Source organism: Hevea brasiliensis, chromosome 13 (genome assembly GCF_030052815.1).
Source record: "Hevea brasiliensis isolate MT/VB/25A 57/8 chromosome 13, ASM3005281v1, whole genome shotgun sequence".
NCBI lineage: Eukaryota > Viridiplantae > Streptophyta > Magnoliopsida > Malpighiales > Euphorbiaceae > Hevea > Hevea brasiliensis.
Window position 1 is genome coordinate 52,833,377 of NC_079505.1, and position 14,575 is coordinate 52,847,951.

The 14,575-nt window shown below is 38.4% G+C and overlaps 1 non-coding gene across 1 annotated transcript; it reads left to right on the forward strand.

Annotated features, from left to right (window-relative positions):
• Positions 1 to 13,149: 13,149 nt before the first annotated feature.
• On the forward strand, positions 13,150 to 13,256 carry LOC131172414 (small nucleolar RNA R71). The gene has a single exon (XR_009142891.1). It is a non-coding gene; the product is annotated as a small nucleolar RNA R71 (small nucleolar RNA).
• The last annotated feature ends 1,319 nt before the right edge of the window (positions 13,257 to 14,575 follow it).

Genomic DNA, 14,575 nt, shown 5'->3' on the forward strand with positions numbered 1-14,575 from the left:
CTTCATCAGAGACAACAAGGCAGGGGATCCATTAAGTGCTGTTCTCAATTGTTGCACCTCTGGATCATCAGTCACATGTGCCCTATAGAGACAAAGGGGTTAACTTGATACCCAGACTAGCCTCTTATTGAGAAAATGACCAGATTAGTAATTAGCCCAAAGGACGAGCTGCAGTGGCAAGAGCGGATTCTAAGCTTCAACAGCCACGACTACTGCTGGAAGAAATTATGGACGTTGGTTCAACCCATTTTGTTTAGCACAGGGGGTAATTGTTCAGTATCTCTAATCGGAGTGACTGGACACACGAGTTACATCCCAGCATTGGTAATGAGGCAGTTCGGCTCAACCCAGTCCGTATTCAGTATTGAAGAATACCATCAAGGTCACTTCTATCATGAGCTCGGTAGTGAGGAAGAATTGAAAGTAGCCCGCAAATCCTGGGAGAGCATCACTATGATGGAGAGATCGCCTAAAGGTCCGGGTGACACGGAAGATTATCTTAAATGGAGGGCTAGCAGGGATCAAGGACACCCAACTGCCGAGCCAACGGAACTCGAAGGTAGCTTCCCCCATCGAAACGTCCTTTTAGAAGAAGCTAATACTCGTTTGGTTGACTCTCTACAAAAAATGGATACCGAGAACCAGCAATTACAAGAACGGATAAGGCAGCTGGAGGACCAACAGCGGATCCTCAAAAGAAAGGTAAGAAGGCTTAAGGAAGAGGCAATGACTGGAAAGATAGAGTTTAAGGAAAAAGAAACACGGTGGGAAAGGGAAAAGATCTCCCTCCAAACTGCAATAAGAGAGGCAGGAGTTCGGAGTGGCAAGCTCCAAGAGAAAATGGAATACCAAGAGATACTCATGGAAGAGTACAAACAAGAGGGAAAAAAGACGAAGCTTGAACTAAAAGAGCAGACACAGCTTATCAATGATATTTTAAAAGAATGTGCTAAAGAAAGAAAGGAAAAAAAAAGACAAGCTACTCTCCATCAAGAGCTAAGAGAAAATGTTGACTAGCTGGAGAGAATGATAGCACAGGGGAAACAAGAGCTCTTGTCAGAATCCGAGTATGCCCTGAAGATATTCGACCCCGCCATACAAGAAGAAAGGCTTTATGAGTATCTCAAAAGATGTCATTACATTATAAGGAGTCTCCTTGAGCCTAGGCCAATGTAAAGAGTGCTATGTATGAACTATTCGATTAATGTAAATTTATTTTTATAAATGGTTTTCTTTAATTTTCCTCAAAATTAAAGTGGCGACTCCTCACTCTTTTCCACTTCGGTGAGAGCTTTCGTCCGGGCTACCGCAAAACACCTTGCGACAGCATTCATTAAGTTCTTTTGTATTTAAATTATCGGTTTGATCTAGTTTGAAATCGTCAATTCAATCTGATTTGAAACCGTTGATTTACAGTTCTTAAAAAATATGAACCTTAATCAAACCACAAAAGGGTGATTTTGATTAGTTCAAAGTAGGTTCTAATTTTGACCAAATTGATTTCAGTTCAATTTTAATTTGAAATCGAACCGTGCCACCCCTACCTTTGTCAATTTCATATCAACCATTCGGTGGTAAGGCGGAACCAAGTCAAATATTAAAAACCACCTTGCAAAATTAGTTGGCGAGTCAATTTTTCAAGTCATTTTGTCTTGTCAATTTCCCACAAGTGGTCATTTGACTCGTGGCGAAAACGCATCAATTATCTACAAGAGCAAGTGGTGCAGGTTGGAGCAAGACTGCATACCAGCTTTCACACAAAGCAACTGTCGAGATCATTATCGACATAATAAAACCAAATGCCTGTCATCTAATTAATTATTATTACTAGATTAAAAGATGGATGGAATTAGGGTTTGCAAATTTTGATTCCATCGCTCGACCCAAGAAAGATTTGCAAACAATTTAAAATGGCACAAAATTTGAAAATGTATATAAAATTAAGGGTTCAATTAAAGATCAATCCAATAATTGTATAATTCTACTTAAAAATGACACATTCTGAATGGTCTAATTAACTATTTTTTTTAAATTAAATTAATAAAATTAAAATTTTTAATAAAAATTAATATTTTGATCTAAATTAATCTGCAGCTTACAAATTAACTTGAACTCTTTATTTTTATAGTAAAATGATGGCTAAGTTAAATTAACCCAATATGAATTCGCTTAAAAAAGATGAGACCCATATGATCAAGAATCAATTGAGAGTTAATTAAGATAAAAACTTTCAAAAAAAAAATTAAGACAAAATTTAAAATTAAATTTATTTGGATATAAATAAAAAATTTAAGAACAAATTTAGCTTTTTTCATTTTAAAATTGTCAACGATAATTGGCAATTTTTTCTTTTATAAGCTCTGGCTGAGACTTAAATTTAAAGCTTTTATAATTCTTGAAACGAACTCCAATACTATTAAACTAAAGCCTATTGATATTGTTAATAATGATTATTATGTCTTATCAAACTAAAGAAAAAGTAAAAGAAGAAAATCCATGCAGAACTAATCTCCCAAGGAGTTTAGAGGGACACTAAAATTAAGGAAGAGGCTCACAAATGATAAAACCTGAGAATTTCTCCATGATAACGTGGCTCGATGGTTGTGGAGCTACTAGCTATCGCCTGTGTAAAATCTAAAGGAGACTTCAAAGAAAGTTGAAGGGGTCAGTCTATATAAAAATAATAATTAATCATTTCTCGGTTATTTAATCAAACTGGCCACCAAATTCTGATAAATATATTAAACTAGGAAATATTTCATGTTATGAAGAAGAGCAAGAAATTGCTGCGATATTTACATTTTATTTACTTTTTATTTTTTTTAACTATTTAGGGTTCTTGCTATTGAGAACCGAGATTGACATGCCCATACCCAAGAGAAGGTCGTTGATGTATATATGCTTATAATTTGCAATGCATTGTAGAATGTTAGCATTGTTTTCATCTTAAATCTATCAAACTTCTTTCATCTTTAGATTTTATCAAATCCTATTGTGGGTCTATTTTTTTATAATTTTTTCATCTTTCCGCAATGGAGTGTTATATAATATGATGAGTGTTTGCTGGTTTTACAACCCCACAAGTGCACGGATCGCTAACAAGTAATAAAGTGATAAGTATAGTATCGTTTCCACGAGGATCTTTGTTTGGCAACTACCAATCTACACAGTAATTTTGACTGTTTAAGTTATCGAATATTTAGGGAATGAAGTTTGTTAACTTTAAACACTAGAATAGTAAATTTAAAATGAAGTATTCTATTTTTGAAACAATCCTAGAGTTAAGATTTCACACTTGAATCTTATTAGAGATGTTATCTCGTTTATTTACTGAATTGAGTTTCGTTTTCCTTGATGGAAATTAGCCCTAAGTTATCCTAAATCCTCTCTCAAGGCATCTAGGGTGTTTTTTAATTAACTTAAACCCTACTTTTGTGGTAATCAAATTAATTAAAATCCTTTAAGACCTTTGATCAATTTTTAGGTTCCACAAAAGTATCAGCCTATGTCTAAGTCAGAATTCCTAGGTTTAAGATCTTGATTTTCTAATGTTAATCTTCACCTTTTAGTCCTTCAATCAACATCTAAAATCATGTTTAAGTGGGTACTATCACATAGCATGCATTAGGATCACAAGAAATTAAATCAAGAAACAAATCTCAAATCCAGTAAATAAAACTTAATGTTCATTCATAATAATAATTACAAGCATTACTCTCCCAAATCCAGGATAAGGAAACTACTCACTCATGGTGAGTTCAGCAAACATCATGATAAAAGGTAAAAACAGTAAAAAGAAAAATCATGTAAAAGAAGTAAAGAAATAGAAATCTGTCTAGGGAGATGAAACGAAGGAACCGAAGATAGTTTGCAGCTTTGATTTTGTGGAGCTTCAGCTGGAAAACTTCTTTTGGTACTGATGCGGAACCCGACAAAGAAGTTAGCAAAGACTCCCTACCGTTGTCTTTTTTTTTTTTTCTTTTTTTTCTTCGCGCCCTCTTCTGATGTTTTCTTTTCTATTTATATTGGTTGCTCTAGGGTTAGGTCACTTTGAGTCCAAAGGGCCTTAGGAGTCTCATTTTTATCTGAAAACAGGAGGGAATTCGAGTTATAAAACTGGTTGCAGCATAGTACACGGCCCGTGTGTCACTTCACGGGTCCCGTAATGTAGGGCCGTGTAACTTGCTGGAGAAGAATTGCGAAATCTTGTTTTGGCACAGAAAATTACACGGGTCTGTGCCAACTACACGGGCCTGGTTACATGGGCTGTGTACTGTTGTTCCCATAAGGTTCTTCAAGCTTGCGCCCGGTAGAGACTTACACGGGTCTGTAAAATTACACGGGTCTACTTACACGACCTGTGTACTTGTGTTTCTCATCGATTCTCTTAGCTTTCTTCTGGCAGAGAGTTACACGGGTTTGGGGCTTGGTTTACATGACCCGTGTACTTTGTATCAACAGCAATTATCTGTCTCTTGACTCCTCCAAGCTTTCCTCTGTACTCCTATACTTTTAAGACTTTACACAAACTCCTGAAATGATGGAGAAAATATGAAATTAAGGGCTTTACAATAGAAATAAAAAAACTAATGAAGTCAACTATTATGCATGAAAATACTTGCCTGAATGCTATGAAATAGTATGCAAATGTGCTTAAAAACATCTATGCAATTCAAGCGTATCAAATACCCCCAAACTCAAACTTTTGCTTGTCCTCAAGCAAAACAAAACTCTGTTTTAAAACACATTTTAGGGGATACTTAGGAATACAACCATCAATTTGATAAGCATAGAATTGAACTCCTCCAATTCTTCATTCCAATTGCCTTTTTTCAAGGCATAAGGGTTCTATTAGCTGCCCGTTTAGAACTTCACCTCATTTCATGGTGTTTCGACTAATTATTCCTCTTTACAAGACTACTAATAAGCCACAAATAACCTGTTTTATCGAGAAAGATTTGAGAAACACTAACTCCCCCAAATTTGCCTCTTTTGTGAGTAATTGTGGAGAAATAATTCAATTCCAACTCCATAGGCATATCTTAATTTTTTATCTCCACTAATATAACATGTACTTTTCAAAAGATCAAAAGGTCTTTAAAATGGTTATAATGGGGCTAAGGGATAATGACTTGGTTGCCAATGAAAGGTTTTTAGGGAATGCAAATATGAGGATAGCATGTATATATAAAGCTCTGATTTTGTATGGAGAGGAATGGCTTTTGCTTTTTGCAGTGTCAAGCATGCTTCCATGATACTTATCTTGGGACTTCTTCTCTCTCTTTTTTTTTTTTTTTTGTCCTCTCCCCCAAACTCATTGCTTTTGCTGGGTTGGAAAGGCAAATTTTTCTTTGAATTTCAATTGCACATTTGCATTCCTTCTTGAGTTCTTCATCCTCTCTTCATTTTTTTTATGCATTTTGCTTCCTCAAAAGGGTATGGTAAGTGGTTAGGCTAGGGGCTAGATAAATAATATGGGTAAATAATAAATTTTAAGGGATAAACATAGGCTTCAAGTTAGCTACAAGGGATATTCATTTTGATTAGGGGTGGCTAAGGCTTAGTGGGGTTATATCAAAGAATGCCTTAATCATTTATTCATCAAGCATATGCTAGGATTTCGCCTCAATAGGTCCAAGAGATATGTTTTAGAGCTAGTGAGGCAATTTTTAGGTTTGCTTGTATTTCAAAAATTGTTCTCCTAAATTTACAAGTTCAATGTGATAAATTAATAGTTATGAAGAGATTTAACTAGTCTAGTTGCATTAAAGAGATTAGTTTCTTCACAAACAACATGTTAGAATCCCTTTTTGCCTATCTAGATACATTCATTCCTCTATCTCGTGGAGTCCAATTATTAGCGTACTAGAATTTGGTTATAGTGCTAAGTTTCACAATTGAAAGTCCAAAAATTTTTCAAAAATTCTCGAAAATTTTGATACACAAGAATAATGTAGCTGAATTTGAATAATGCAATGATGTGCATGTAATGATATGCAAATGCAATTATATTCCCAAAAAAAAAAAAAAAAAACTCAAGCTAGACATTGTCCTCAATGTTAACATAATGTGCAAAATCAAAGCAAACGTAAAAAAATTTTAAGGAAGCATATTATTTATTAAGCATGGAAAATATTTTGAACATAAATCAAATAAAAGAGACCTATGGTTTCAAGTTAGGACTAAGGCATGTAAGATATTACAATAAAGGTCCTATCTTATAGTCCTAGCTCTAAAAGGCCTCTGATGATGATGATGGTGATACTGGTGATCCTGGCTCCTCTTCCTCCTCATCCTCCTCATCTAGTTTGTCCATTAGCATGTCCAGTTTGTTGTGTGCTTCCTAGAGGCTGTCCTTGATAGCTCGCATCCTACCATATATTGTGGTCTCCATGTGTTGCAGGTATGCGAGGACCGGATCTGTCAGTGGTGGTGTGTATGGGGGCACTCAGACAAGGGACTCTTCGAACATCTGCCCTTGCCCTTCTTCTTGAGGTTGTGAAGTTTCGCTAGGTCCCTCTCTTGCCTTGTCTTTCTGAGGGATGGTGTTTCCTTCAGCATCCACCAAGTAGCATGTGTTGCCCACCTTCTTACATATCCCCAAGGATATGCAGATAGTTTGATCAATTCTCGACATTCCAGTAACAAAGTGTAGTCTGTGATGTCCTAGAACGAAGCCGAAGTGGAGGGCAATGGTGGTGACAAGGCCACCAAGTACAATGTGCCCAGTAGACTAATGGCAAAGGCATCAGAGATGGTTGCACAAGAAGAAGCCGGTGCTGTACCGCTATCCAATTACCATGCACCATAGGAAAAATAGCTCGCTGGCGTTGGCAACGCCAAGGCTGTCGCACTGTTGGACTAGTGATGCCCGTGGATTTAGATTTGCTGGAGTTGTACGGCTCTGTGTTCAGTGCTATGGAATCCCAGAAGTTGATGTTATTGTACAGCATGCGGTTTCTTGGGATCTCTTAGTGGCCGGCACTATCAAAGCCAAAGATGGCATTGAACTCGTCCATGTTCATTACCCGGTCGACACCAAGGAGGCGAAACTCAATCCTGCCCCTATCCTCCCTGTCGATAGGCCATAAGGTGGCCTTGAAGCTACCCAAAAAATTCTAGCGTGGTGTCTTTGTAGGCTAGAAATTGGAGTTGGGTGAACCTTGTCCACCCAATGCTGTCAAGTAGCCCATTGATTTCATCTTGCAATCCGATTTGCTCCAAAAGCGGAAAATCTATGTATTTAGTGGAGGATATTTTTTCGGGCATGAAGTCGAGTGCACATTGCTTTATGGGCATTATTTTGAAATACCCAAGGAATAAAGATTTTGAGTTGTGGAGCGAGTTGTGGCTGTGGTTGCGGTGGAAGAGGGGCTTGTTGAGAGGGTTGGAGAGTGGCTACCCTTGTTCTTGGGCGTTTGGTTAGAGGCTGGGGAGGAGAAGGTGAAGATTATCCTCTTTGCCTTGAAGAAGAGCCGATCCTTCTCGCAGATCTCTTCGCAGGAGCCATGGATGGGTTTTTGGGAAGGAGAAGAGTAGGATTTTGGTGAAGGGGGATGAGATTTGAGAGGTTTTTATAGGCTATGAAGGGAGGAGATGAAGGATTATGTGTTTATGAAAGGTTTTAATGCTAGAGGTGCATTTAAAGAGCCGTTAGGACTCTTCGTTTCATGCGTTTCACGCCCCAGGAGTCATGTCTGGGAAGAAATACACGGGTCGTGTATCACTACACGGGTCCCGACATATAGGGCCGTGTAAATTTTTGCCCGTAATTTTCAAAATCTGTCATAGTACATGGCTCGTGTAAATGAGCTCTGGGACCCATGTAACTTTCTGTTTCTCGAGTTTCTTTGCTGGATATGTTACACTGCCCGTGTAAATTACAAGGAGCCCCGTGTAAAATTCTATCTCTAAGTTATTCTACTAGAGGCATTACACGATCCGTGTAACTTGGACTATGGACCCGTGTAACTTTCTGTTTCTCAAAGAGTTGAAATTGCATGAAATTTATGGACTTCTAGAAAGTTACACGGGGCGTGTAAAACCAGTTCACGACCCGTGTAATTTTCTAATTTTTCAAATCTTTGGCAAATGAAAAATTTCATCATCACAACACATGAAATTGATGTAGAGTTGAGTAATAAAGCTACTTCCCTGGTTTTCTCCAAATTCCCTTTTGTGGTTTTGACTTGGTGATTCCTTTCCTCTCTTGATCTCTACTCTTCTTTCTAAAAATTCCTACAAAGTGAAATGCTAATAAGTATAAAACAAAAATCAATACCGAAAATGAGAAAAAGAAAAGAAAAGTTTAGAAGAAATTTTGGGTTGCCTCCCAAAAAGCGCTTGTTTATAGTTTTTAGCTGGACTTTGTTTGTTTATGGTCTGCCGGTAGGATGGTCGAGAGTGCAATTGGCTTTCATTTCTATGGGTTCTTCCTGAAAGTAAGGCTTCACCTCCGCCCATTGACCTTGAATGCACTGAGGTTTTGCTCCATACGCTCATCGCTCCATATGGGAAGACTTGGATGACCTTGAAAGGTCAGACCATCTTGACTTTAGCTTCCTAAAGAGTTTCAATCTAGAGTTGAATAAGAGGACAAGATATCCTTCTTTTATCTATTTCCTTAGTATGTGCCTGTCATGCCCTCAGGTGGTTTAATCATTGAAGATTTTGGCATTTTTGTATGCATCATGTCGGATTTCTTCCAACTCATTCGATTGTAAGAGCCTTTTCTCACCAAAGACTTTGAGGTCAAAATTTAGGATCCGAATTGCCCAGTGGGCTTTATGCTCAAGTTCAACAGGGAGATGGCATGATTTTCCATAAACCAGTCAGAAGGGTGTTGTGCCAATTGGGGTTTTATATGCAGTGCCGTATGCCCAAAGTGCATCATCTAACTTCATGCACCAGTCCTTCCTGGATCTGTTTACAGTTTTCTCCATAATCTGCTTCATTTCCCTATTTGAGATTTCTACTTGACCGCTGGTTTGAGGATGATAAGGTGTGGCCACCTTGTGAGTCACTCCATACTTTTTCAGTAGTGTTTTAAATTGTTGGTTGCAGAAGTGACTTCCTACATCACTGATTATTGCTCGTGGTGTGCCAAATCTTGTGAAAATGTTATTCTTAAGGAACCTTGTGACCACTCTAGCATCGTTGGTTGGTGTCGCAATTGCTTCTACCCATTTTGACACATAATCAACTCCAACCAGAATATACTTATTTCCACCTGAAGCGGGAAATGGGCCTATGAAGTCTATTCCCCATACATCAAACAATTCTATCTCAAGTATACCATGTAGTGGCATTTCATTCCTCTTTAAACTGTTACCTGTTCTTTTGCATTGATCACAACCTAGCACAAAGGATCTTACATCCTTAAACAAATGTGGCCAGTAAAACCCTGCTTGCAAAATTTTTGCTACAATTTTTGAGGTGTCGAAATGTCCTCCATATAGTGATGAATGGCAGTGATAAATGACACTTTCCATATCTTCCTCTGGTATGCATCTTCTTATCAGCCCATCATTACATCTCTTGTACAGTAGAGGTTCCTCCCATAAATAATATCTTACATCATGTAAGAATTTCTTCCTTTGCTGGCAAGTCATGTTTGGAGGCAGTATCCTGCATATAAGAAAATTAACAAAATCAGCGTACCATGGGGCCTTGGAGAATGCAAGTAATTGCTCATCATGAAATGAATCATCAATTGAAAAATCTTCGAAGTCCTCCATGTACTCCAGTTTTAGTTTGGAAAGATGGACAGCTACTACATTTTCGGATCCCTTTTTGTCTTTTATTTCAAGGTCAAATTCTTGTAGGAGTAGGATCCATCGAATCAGCCTAGGTTTTTCTTCCTTCTTGTTTAAAAGGTATCCGATTGCAGCATGATCTGTAAATACAATGACTTTTGACCCAATGAGGTAAGATCTGAACTTGTCCATTGCACACCACTGCTAGGAATTCCTCTGTGGCAGCATAATTGATTCATGCATCATCTAATGTCTTGCTATCATAATAAATAGCATGGAGCTTTTTATCCTTTCTTTGCTCGAGCACTGCTCCAACTGCAAAGTCACTCGCATCGCACATCACCTCGAATGGTAGCTCCCAATTTAGTGGCTGCATTATTGGCGCTGATATCAGGGCTTCTTTGATCCTGTTAAAGGAAATAAGGCAATTTTCATCAAAATCAAAGGGAACATCTTGACTTAACAAGTTAGTAAGTGGCTTAGCTATTTTGGAAAAGTCCTTGATAAATCTTCTGTAGAATCCTGCATGTCCCAAAAAGCTTCGCACTCCCTTGACTGATGTTAGTGGTGGCATGTTTTCAATGATCTCAATTTTTTCCTTATCTACTTCAATTCCTCTTTCTGATATCAAATGTCCCATAACTATGCCTTCCCTTACCATGAAGTGGCATTTTTCCCAATTTAGGACCAAGTTTGATTCTTCACATCTTTGCAACACCTTAGATAAATTAGCTAGGCAATCATCAAAAGTAGTTCCATAGACGAAAAAATCATCCATAAAAACTTCCATGATATCTTCAATATAATCAGAAAAGATAGCTATCATGCATCTTTGAAAGGTAGCAGGGGCATTACAAAGACCAAAAGGCATTTTCCTATATACAAATGTTCCATATGGGCAAGTGAATGTTGTCTTTTCTTGGTCTTCTGGGTGAATAGGAATTTGAAAGAATCCCGAATACCCATAGAGGTTATAGAAATAAGAGTGTTTCGCTAATCTTTCTAACATTTGGTCAATGAAGGGGAGAGGGAAATGGTCTTTTATAGTAGCACCGTTCAATTTCCTATAGTCTATGCACATTCGCCAACCAATGACTACTCTAGTAGGGATTAGTTCATTGCTTGCATTTTGGATAACAGTTGTCCCACCTTTCTTAGGAACTACATGTACTGGATTAACCCATTTACTATCAGAGATTGGGTATATGATACCTGCATCTAATAGTTTTAAAATTTCTTTCTTGACTACTTCTTTCATGTTTGGGTTAAGTCTTCTTTGGTGTTTGACTATGGGTTTACTGTTTTCTTCCATGGGTATCCTATGCATGCAAATCGAAGGGTTGATTCCCTTCAGGTCTTCTATCTTATACCCTATGGCTTTGCTATGGATCCTAAGTTCTCTTAGCAATTTTTCCTCCTCTAATTTAGACAGGTTAGCATTGATTATAATAGGATATTTAGAATTTGAGTCCAGAAATGCATACCTTAGTGAGGATAGGAGAGGTTTAAGCTCTACCTGTTTGGCGTTTTCCTGGAGCTTACCTTTGGTTTGTTCCTCCTTCAACTTCTCCATCTCGAAAGCTTTAGCTAATGGTAGGGGTGGATGAGCTGTTAACTGTTGTGCACAGGCTGCTATTTCTATATTTTCATCATTCACTGTGTGGTTGTGCACAATACATGCTTCAAGAGGATCTTTAGGATGGATCTTATGAAATTCCTTTTCAACATATTCGTCAATTGTGTCAACTTTGAAGCATTCATCAGGTTCAAATTTGTGTTTCATAGTGTCGAACAAGTTGAACTCCACTTCTTCTTCTCCTACTTTGAGAGTTAGTCACCCATTTTTGACGTCTATGATAGCTCCGGCAGTTACCAAGAATGGTCTTCTTAAGATGATAGGAATTTTAACATCTTCTTCCATCTCAAGGACAATGAAGTCCACTGGAATGAGGAATTTGCCCACTTTGATCGGAATGTTCTCCAGGATTCCTACAGGATATTTAACAGATCGATCAGCCAATTGCAATGAGATTGTTGTTGGTTTCAGTTCCCCGATCTCTAGCTTTTTGCATATTGATAGAGGCATTAAACTGACGCTTGCTCCAAGATCGCAGAGGGCCTTATCTATTTTCTTATCACCAATGAGGCAAGGTATGGAGAAGCTTCCTGGATCTTTCAACTTTGAAGGCAGTTTGTTTTGCAGTATGGCACTGTATTCCTCTGTTAGAGCTGTTGTTCCATAGTCTTCTAGCTTTCTCTTCTTTGATAGAATTTCCTTAAGAAATTTGGCATAGGATGGCATCTGAGAAAGTGCTTCAGTGAAGGGGATGTTGATGTAAAGTTTCTGTAAAACTTCCAAAAACTTCCCAAACTGCTTGCCCAATTTGGTTTTCTGAAATCTCTGAGGAAAAGGTAGGGGAGGCTGGTATGGTTCTGGTAATTTCTTTGTCTTCCTTGCTTCCTTTTCCTAATCTTTCTTAGCTTCTTCCTCCTTTTTCTCTGCTAGGTCTTTAGATTTTTCTATGGTTCCCTCTATTGGTTCTACCTCTGGTTGTACTAGAGTTCTCCCACTCCTCAGTGTAATTGCCTTACAATGCTCCCTTGGGTTCATTTCTGGTTGGCTAGGTAGTTTGCCAGCAGCCTTACTTGAAGAGCTTGCTTGTTGAGCGATCTGATTGTCTAGCATCTTATTGTGAGTAGCAAGTTGGTCCACTCTGGAAGTTAGTTGTTTAATCAATTCAGTTTATTATTGTTGAGCTGCTAGGAACCCTTCCATCATGGTTTCCATAGTCATTTTCGGTTCAGGTTGTTGAGGTTGGAGAGGTAGTGATGACTGTACAAAGCTTTGTCCTCTGTTCTGAAATCCAAGGGGTACTAGTGGTTTGTACCCTTGTTGCTTGTTTATTAGTTGGTTCTGCTGATTGGACCATGAGAAATTTGGGTGGTTCCTCCATCCAGGGTTGTAAGTATTTGAATATGGATTGTTGGGCTACCTCTGGTTGAAGTTTCCTCCATTATTCACATTATTCATCTGTTCTGAGGAGGGTTCATTGGAATTGCTGTATTCTGAACTCATGTATCCTCCTCCATAGCTGTCTTTAGGTTGACTATTTGTACCAACTGCGTTGGCTTGCATTCTTTCGAGTTTTCTTGTGAGCTAATCAAATTGAGCATTTATCATACTTAGGGCATCTACTTCTAGTACCCCTGTAGTTTTCGTTGCATTTCCTCTTTCATTTGACCATTCATGATATGGTATGCAATCCTTTCTAGAAGTTCAAGTGCTTGTGGCACTGTTTTCTCCATTAGAGTACCCTCTGCAGCTAAATCAACTGTGCTTCTTATAGAGGGTAGTAATCCGTTATAGAAATTTTGCACTAATAGCCAATCTTCTATACCATGGTGTGGATATTTCCTCTGCAGGTCTTTGTATCTTTCCCATGCGTCATAGAGTGATTCTCCTTCCTTTTGTCTGAAGATGTTAGGCTCAAGCCTCAGTTTTGCAGTCTTTGCAGGTGGAAAATACCTTGCTAGAAAAGCTTGAGAGAGGTTCTCCCAAGTAGTGAACGTTCCAGCTGGTTGAGAAAGTAACCACTTCCTCGCTCTGTCCCGAAGGGAGAATTGGAATGCTTTGAGTCTTATTGCTTGATCAGACACTTCATTCATCTTGAATGTGTCACATAGGGCAAGAAAGCATTGGAGGTGATAGTGTGGGTCTTCTGTAGGTGAACCTGCAAACTGGGTTTGTTGACTCATTTGGAGCCATGCTAGTTTTAATTTAAAGTTGTTGGCTTCCACTGTGGGTCTAGTGACACTAGGCTAAAATCCTTGGACAGATGGAGCTCCGTAATCTCTCAAGAATCTTGGTCTGTCATTATTATCACCCATGGTTGGAATTTCAGGATCTCCTTGATCATGCTCTTGATGTTTCCTTTCCCTCCTGTGGCTTTCAGAGTTCTGTTTATCTCCGGATCACAGTCCAATATTTCTTCTTCTAGCCTTGTTCTGGTTATATACCTAATTGAGCACCTGAGAGAAAAGAAGAAAAATATAACCAGTAAAATAAAACTAAATAATAAATATAATTGCCAAAATCAGCTAAATTTTCTATCGCTTGATATTACTAAAGCCAAAGAATCCCCGGCAACGGTGCCAAAAACTTGTTTGCTGGTTTTACAACCCTGCAAGTGCACGGATCGCTAATAAGTAATAAAGTGATAAGTAGAGTATCATTCCCACGAGGACCTTTGTTTAACAACTACTAATCTACACAGTAATTTTGACTGTCTAGGCTATCGAATATTTAGGGAATGAAGTTTGTTAACTTTAAACACTAGAATAGTAAGCTTAAAATGAAATAATCTATTTTTTGGAGCAATCCTAGAGTTAAGATTTCACACTTGAATCTTATTAGGGATGTTATCTCGTTTATTTACTGAATTGAGGTTCGTTTTCCTTGATGGAAATTAGCCCTAAGTTATCCTAAATCCTCTCTCAAGGCATTTAGGGTGTGTGCCAACTACACGGGCCTGGTTACACGGGCCGTGTACTGTTGTTCCCATAAGGTTCTTCAAGCTTGCGCCCGGCAGAGACTTACACGGGTCTGTAAAATTACATGGGTCTACTTACACGACCCGTGTACTTGTGTTTCTCATCGATTCTCTTGGCTTTCTTCTGGCAGAGAGTTACACGGGTTTGGAGCTTGGTTTACACGACCCGTGTACTTTATATCAGCAGTAATTCTCTGTCTCTTGACTCCTTCAAGCTTTCCTTTGTACTCATATACTTTTGGGGCTTTACCCAAACACCTGAAATGATGC